Below are 7,171 nucleotides of genomic sequence, written 5' to 3'. Positions count from 1 at the left end.
CGTTCCCAATGCAAAAAAGGTACCTTTTTTCCCCCAAAAAGGTGTAAATTTCCCAATTTCCTAGCAAAATATTAATTAAAAAATAAAAGTCCATGAAACTTTTAAAGTCGCAAAAAAAAAAACCCAAACACACTTGCAGATGAAAGTGAAACTGTACTACTATTTTATTATTTCGCGTCAAATGTATTCGTAAACTGGTTCGGGGAACCAGATTATTGTTTTTACAAAAATGTGTACCAACTATGAGTGCAGAGTATCTTGTCATGTTGTTTGATAAAAAACTTCATTGTGGTTTCAAAAATAGACATTTTATTTAAACATTAGTAAGCTGCACCTAGAAACATACCCACGTTTCAGCATGTTCAGTCTAGCGCTGTATTGGTAAGCAAAGTTGTCCATGTGATCAAGGAAATTCGGGATTATGTGACTAGCGACTGTCCCTCAGAAAGACATATAACCGTAATACCAAAACTCAAAGATAGTAATGACAAAGCTATTAAATGTACTTTCATAAATAGCTTACGTACCCATGCATGTTTCTTCTGTTCAACTGTTTATTCAAAACCAGAGATAAATTGATGACAAAATGCTAGAAAAGCAAAATTTGAGGATTTTTTAAAATGAATTTTGGTTATCCAACTTTTCCCAAAATGACAATAATTTTCCCAATTTGAATGGCCCGGCCCCAGTCCCAAATAGTGGTGTGAGAGCCCTGTTAATTGCGACATCGCAGCGCTAGTGGATTTCCAATGTATGGACGTTGTGCACAAATACCAACTCCTCTCAGTCTCTATAGCAAACAATTTGTGCACTTTATGCTGATTTCAGCAGTTAGTACAGCAGTTCTGAATCAATTATGCAGGTGCAGAGGGGGGATCTGACGGTCATGTCTGGGTGCGGTGACCCGCGGATGGCCTGTTCTTGGTCTGTCATCCGTCTTCCTAGCTGATGTTTATCAGCTGCAAAGCCGATTGATGTATACCAAATGCAGTTGCAACCTTCAGTTGAATAGCTCTGGTTGGTAGCAACGTTATAACTTTGTTGCGTTCATCTTTGTTTAAGCATTGCATTGCAGCATCAACATTACAATCAAATCTCCAGTATGGGTTTAGTAGGAGTGTTTATTGCTTCTCTAAATACAGAATATCATTGGAAATAGACATTTGATTTACAAGACATCATGTAAAACACTATTGTCATAAACATGATTAATCAAAGGAGAAAATTCAAAACTAGGGGTTTAGAACCCTATATTGTACTTTAAATAGGTCACAGGTATCCTATGATGAAAAAAATAGTTGTTCCATATACTTTTTATACCCCCCGCAAACGAAGTTTAGGGGGGGTATATTGGAATCACCATGTCCGTCTGTCCGTCTGTTCTTACGAGAGGTACATTGTGGGGTAAAATTAACGTATTTTCCAGCAGTGTGGGGTTTTTTGGGTACTGTGGGGTTAACCCCATAATGAAGAGGTCTAATTACGTTCAAAATTACTCTATGAGGTCGAAAAACCTAAAATTAGATTTAACCTCACAAAGACTTTGTCCAAATTTTGGACATGTCCTTAGCCCAAAACGCTCAGACATTCAGAAATCTGCTGTTTAGAGGAGTTCGGTAATTGAATCGAGGAGTTCCGAATACCTGAGCATGCGCATATATTTAAAACTAACTGCGCATGCGCAAAATACGGAAGTAGCTGTGTGGACATTTTGTATTAGCAGTGAGGAAATTCGGAAACACAAAAAGCAAATGCAGTAAGTCTTACTATTTTGTTGCACCACATTGAAAAAAAGCTTTGTAAGTTGTTTGATATGATTCATACGTAGATTATGCAGTTGTAGAATTTATTTAAAGTCAAGGAAAGGACACTTGTAGTCCACATAAACACATACCGATTGAAAACGGGCTTTTGTGAAAAAAATTATAATGATTGAATGCACTGATAGTTCTTTTTTTAATCAGAGGTCTGCAATGAAAATCGACCGATACCCGGGGGTCGGGCTAGTGGTTTTCTGCAAGAGGGTCGCCCCATTGGTCAGTTAAAAAAGATAATATTATTTATACACGTGCAATACATGCAAAGCACACCTGGTACGTATTTTCACTCGTTTTTTGCAACAAAAATCCAAACCATTTAAATTTTCCATATAACATGCTCCATACTGTCAATAAATCTCCATAATTTAATCCGTGTTGGAGTACTACTTGGCTTATTTACTTCAAAATACGATCGTGTTTTTTTTCTTAATTCGAATTTTCTCTATATCAATGGTAATTACATGCAGATATCTCATAACATAAATACATGTGATTCTTCCGATGGGAGACAAAATCTCTGGATTTTTCACGCCTCTTCCGCCCCTTCCGATTAATTTTTAAATCATCCGTGTTTAAATTTTTTTCAAATTGAATATTTTTGGCTTTAATTTTATCCTGTTTCGTAGTATAATTGCTCTCTCTCTCTCTCTCTCTCTCTCTCTCTCTCTCAATTCATTCTAGATACGTACCGATTGTTTATCTACTCTTCACACATTTGTTTACATGTACTTGAAATCGTACCTTAATCTATAGAGAAAAAATCAGATTGGAAAAATGGAATTAATGTCACTGCAATAAATTTTCGCAGCAAGTAGGCTTCCAAGGAATCAACATGGGGTTGTATAATTAGGTTGTAAAATTTAGTGGTATATCAATTTGATAAATGACAATCAATGTTTATAAATGAGTGTAGGACATTTTAATCAGTTGTTAAAATACCCAATATGTCACATTGCTTACACAGTCGCTTGTGTAATTATGTGCCGGATAAAAAAATTCACCTATTAAAGAAATTAAACAAATTACCTTTATATACGTTTATATAACTCTCTTTGTGTTAATGGAAAAAATATAATTGTCCTGTAAGATCAATTTGTACTTATTTTTCAAGATCGACCATTGAAAATTTAAAAGAATTAAATCACAATTAATAGTTTTTCTATAGCTAAACTTAAAGAAATTCAAGCTTAAAGCTTCATTTTGTAATTTCCAATCTTAATTCATCATTACTTTGAATATTTACAGTGAGAGTATGTAACTTAGCTAATACAGGTCTATCAGTATTTTCACACCTGTTAGATTTTGATTCCGTGTTGAAGCTCTAATTGCAACTCTTGTCAAAACAAATGATTTGTATAGCATGATTATCTCGTGAATTTCACCATCAGGAGACGATCGATAGGGATTAGTTACGCTCTGGTGCACTTGACACCTGTGTTGTAGTAGAATGATTTTAAACTGCGTTAATACAAATCTTTGGTCAATTGAATAATTTTTTGTGTGTGTCTGTATGTTAGATAGAAATTCTGACAGCTTTATAAAAATAATATTAAAAAATTACCAGACTTTAAAAACTTCAGCAAAGTAGTTGATCGAGGATTAATTGAAAGGGGGGGGGGGGGTTACACTGCTGATCATTACCTGAACATATTATAGTGAAGTTTTTAAATGAATTTTATTGACACTTACTGAAATAAATTTTTATACTTTATTTAATTCACCATTAAACTGTCTTTTAATTAAAGCTTTTATATTTTTTCTTATTTAAAAAATAGATACTAGATAGTAGTAAGGCACATGTATTTCTTCTTGAATGATTTGAATGTTACAAAGGAACACTCAGAGTTCCCGAAACTAGTCAAAAATATGTCGGACAATTGTCTTGTAAATATTCAAAATTCACCGGACAGTTGTAAAATTTACCGGACATTAATTTTTTGTATGTAAATTTAACATATTATAGGATTGGAAATTGTAACGATATAATAAATGATATGTGTAAATAAAAAGATGGCAGATTTAAAAAAAAAAATTATTGAAATATTTTGTATATGGCCTTTGTATGCAGGATTTGACGTCGCCGAAGGCGTGTGATGACCAACGCTTAATTCATGTATAAATTTATTATGTCCTTTCTGACAGATTTTAAAAATGTTTTTAAAAATAAAATCTGCAACACGACAACTCTTGGTTGATTGTTTGGAAAATATGTTGTTTTCCAGGCTTTTTTCTATTGGATTTTTGTATTTTATGTGCCAGGAAAAATATTACGTAAAATATCAAACTCGTTTTAAAAAGCCTGGTAAAACGTCCGATATTTCTGACTAGTTAAAATTTATTATACAACCTCCATACAGTTAAAAATATGTACTAATGATATAAAGATATGCAAATTTATCATGAAAATGATTTTAAGTGAATTTGTTGTCGTTTTACTACATTCAAGTCAATCCGCTATTTTTAGAAAAGGGGAAAAACGCGCTTGTATTTTAAATGCTATCAAATACATTTAAAAAAATCCAGAAGTTGGTATAATATTATCATGCTAATAGATTAAATTATAGAGAAAATAATAAATGGTAACAAATTGTCTGTAATCAAGCAGAAATAGCAGGCACTCTTGCAACCCTGCAAATTCGTCCTTCAAAACGAAAGTAGATTGTCACATTTTTTTTACTGTCAGAACTACAGAGTGCATATATTTATCATTGAAAATATTTGTTGACAGGGTTTTTAAAACTGTTTTTCCTCCCAGACTTATGGAAATTATTATTTTAATATGTAGCTTTTTATAGTAGACAATCAACGTCTACATTTTATTTAAACAAGATCTGGCGATGCCCTGACGTTTTTTTTTTCATTCCTTTAGTTTTGCATTTGTTTATTGTCAGGACAATTGAATTAAATGATTTTGTTAAGATTATATGCAAAGGTTATACAGTCTGTAAAAAAAAAAAAAAAAATATCGGACATTTTGACCAATAAAATTAAGATTTTACCGGTCCCATTCAAAGTTCACCGGGGATCCCCGGTGGACCGGTGCGTTTCTGGAACTCTGAACACTTATGAACAAAACCTTAAAAATCTAATTTGGAATTCTTTAATTTCATATTTTTTAAATAGGCATGGATTAATATATATATACACACATACAAAGGTTTTGTGAAATTGACATGTTTAATTAAATCAACTGTAGTGGTTATTGCTGTTTATTTATTGACTGACTGGCTACTTCTTGGGCAAACTGGAATAAGAGGCCACCTGTCTTAAGTGGCTAGTTTCTGGACTTCCCAAAGCTTAAAACAAGTTTGACTGTACTTTTTCACCTTTTACCAATATAAGAAAGTAGTTCACAGTACATTACAACTATGCTTTAAATAAATTTCGATGAATTTTAATTAGTAACTCGGAATTTTTGTATGTGATATAAATAAACATTTGCTTCTGTATTCCTTTGTAGAGTTCAGATACTGAAAGTGAACATCAGTGGAACTTTGATGATCTAGGCCGCTCTATTTTTGCAGCAACACCAGCAGGCGTCGGACATTCATAAAGTTGAAAGAACAAACCTATGACTTGAACACACAATTTGTGATCTGAATATAGTTCACAAATTTAAGGAAAGCAACTATCAAAGACATCCAGATTGATGGTTAGTACATGTTATAAGTGCCCATAAAATCAAGACAACAATATTTTTTTACAATAAATTAAAACATAACCTGTAAAAAAAAATTAAATTGAACATTATCATTTAGAAATATATTTTACTGTATTTTTTTTTGACAGGTATACATGAAGTATGAATGAAAGGCTTTTCAGAAGAACAAGCACAATCCCGATTCATTCTTGCCATTGTCTGCTCCAGACGGCGACATTTAGGACCTGACTTACTTTTCAGAAAAAGAAGATGAATCGATTTTTGATAGTTGATCTTAAAAAGATAACATTTTCAGGGGTCGTGGATTGAATGACATTTTCTTGCAATCTCCCATGCAGAGTTGTCGTTCGTTCCTCTCTCAGACACCTCTGCAATGGGCTCACGTCAAGATTTTTGACATAACGTATAAAACTTGATATTTGAAGAATTGTTTCAATTCAAATCAATAGTTCTGGATTGATTTAGTAAATATCTATCTCAAAATTCAGACATAAACATAGAAATTGAATTGTAATGAATTAAAACAAACGCAATATTTCTCGTGTTTAAAACTGTGTATACGCGAGCCAACGACAGAGGTGAATGTATGAGCCGATGGTAGAGAGTGATTTTCTTGATGGGCAACTAGTTTCAAGTATTTGGATGTCTATTCTCAAGTTACTGCAAACCTTAAATTAACTTCTTGATTATTAGTTAAATGTGAGACCGTTTCTTACTTGAAGTAATCATTTTTTGAATTGAGCTATGTAATCTCTGATTACTTATGTTTATGAGTACTGTTCAGCTTTAAGACAAAAGGATCTTTTATGAACATTGCATTCGTCATGGTGAATTTCTATACATTAAGTAACAGTCATAGTTTTTGTCTTTTTTAATTAGCGATCTCATTTTAAATGTGAGAAATAATTATTAAACTGAAATGTTTATTTATGTTGGTTGATTTTTATTTTTTTTGAAAATTGTAAATCAATTGCATGTTGTTGTTTTTTTTCATTTTATTTTAGGGGATGGGAGTGGGGGTGCAGCTCTAAGTTTGAGTATATTTTCCAAAAGGATGTACATCGTTATTTTTGTTTAAATATCAATTTTAAAATGCAAAATGATGAGATATTAGACTACACATTTTTTCTTAAAACTTCATTTAAATTAATATATTTTGTTTAAAATAAGTAGCAACACCATGCAAGTTTTAGAGTTATTTGACAACTCACTATATACTTGTTTTTTTTTTACATTTATGAAGATTGTCTCAAATTTTGAGGGTTTTTTTCTGTGTTCTACATTTATTGACATGTTTCTTATCTGTGTTCATCTTGTCGAGTAACTGAAAAGTTTGATTAAATTTTTTTTTTAAAAATCAGGATCATCTCTTTTATTTATTATTATTAATTTACAAAGAAATTATGTATGCTTTTGATGCATAATGTACACTTCAAATTCATGCATCAGCAGATTCAAAGGGAAAATTCTCATTAGAAATAAGCAGTTAAGATAAAGAGATTATCCAATTAAAAATAGTTTGAAAAATATTTAAAACAAATTTTCAAGTATGTTATCAAAATAGGAAAAAGTATTATGAGTATAGTTTGGTATTTTTAATAGTAAAAAGAAAGGATATGACGTACTGGCAATTGCATCATCTCACTCAGGGTCTTTCCGTCAGAGTTCGGAAAAACAACCTCGAATGTAT

General features: G+C 31.9%; 1 long non-coding RNA gene across 2 annotated transcripts; it reads left to right on the top strand.

Moving 5' to 3' along the window:
• The first annotated feature begins 1,688 nt into the window (after window positions 1–1,688).
• On the top strand, window positions 1,689–6,322 carry LOC134243270 (uncharacterized). Of its 2 annotated transcripts, XR_009987003.1 has the most exons (4): window positions 1,689–1,756; window positions 5,281–5,472; window positions 5,610–5,826; window positions 6,058–6,322. It is a non-coding gene; the product is annotated as an uncharacterized LOC134243270 (long non-coding RNA). The 2 variants fall into 2 exon arrangements; XR_009987002.1 differs by lacking the exon at window positions 1,689–1,756 and adding an exon at window positions 2,043–2,093 and having other exon boundaries at window positions 5,610–6,322.
• The last annotated feature ends 849 nt before the right edge of the window (window positions 6,323–7,171 follow it).

The sequence above is a fragment of the Saccostrea cucullata genome, unplaced genomic scaffold (genome assembly GCF_032062105.1).
Source record: "Saccostrea cucullata isolate Sc308-1 unplaced genomic scaffold, CSIRO_AGI_Scuc_v1 ctg6095, whole genome shotgun sequence".
NCBI classification, from domain to species: domain Eukaryota; kingdom Metazoa; phylum Mollusca; class Bivalvia; order Ostreida; family Ostreidae; genus Saccostrea; species Saccostrea cuccullata.
The sequence above is the reverse complement of the archived record's forward strand: the minus strand, read 5'-3'. Positions and strand labels throughout refer to the sequence as shown.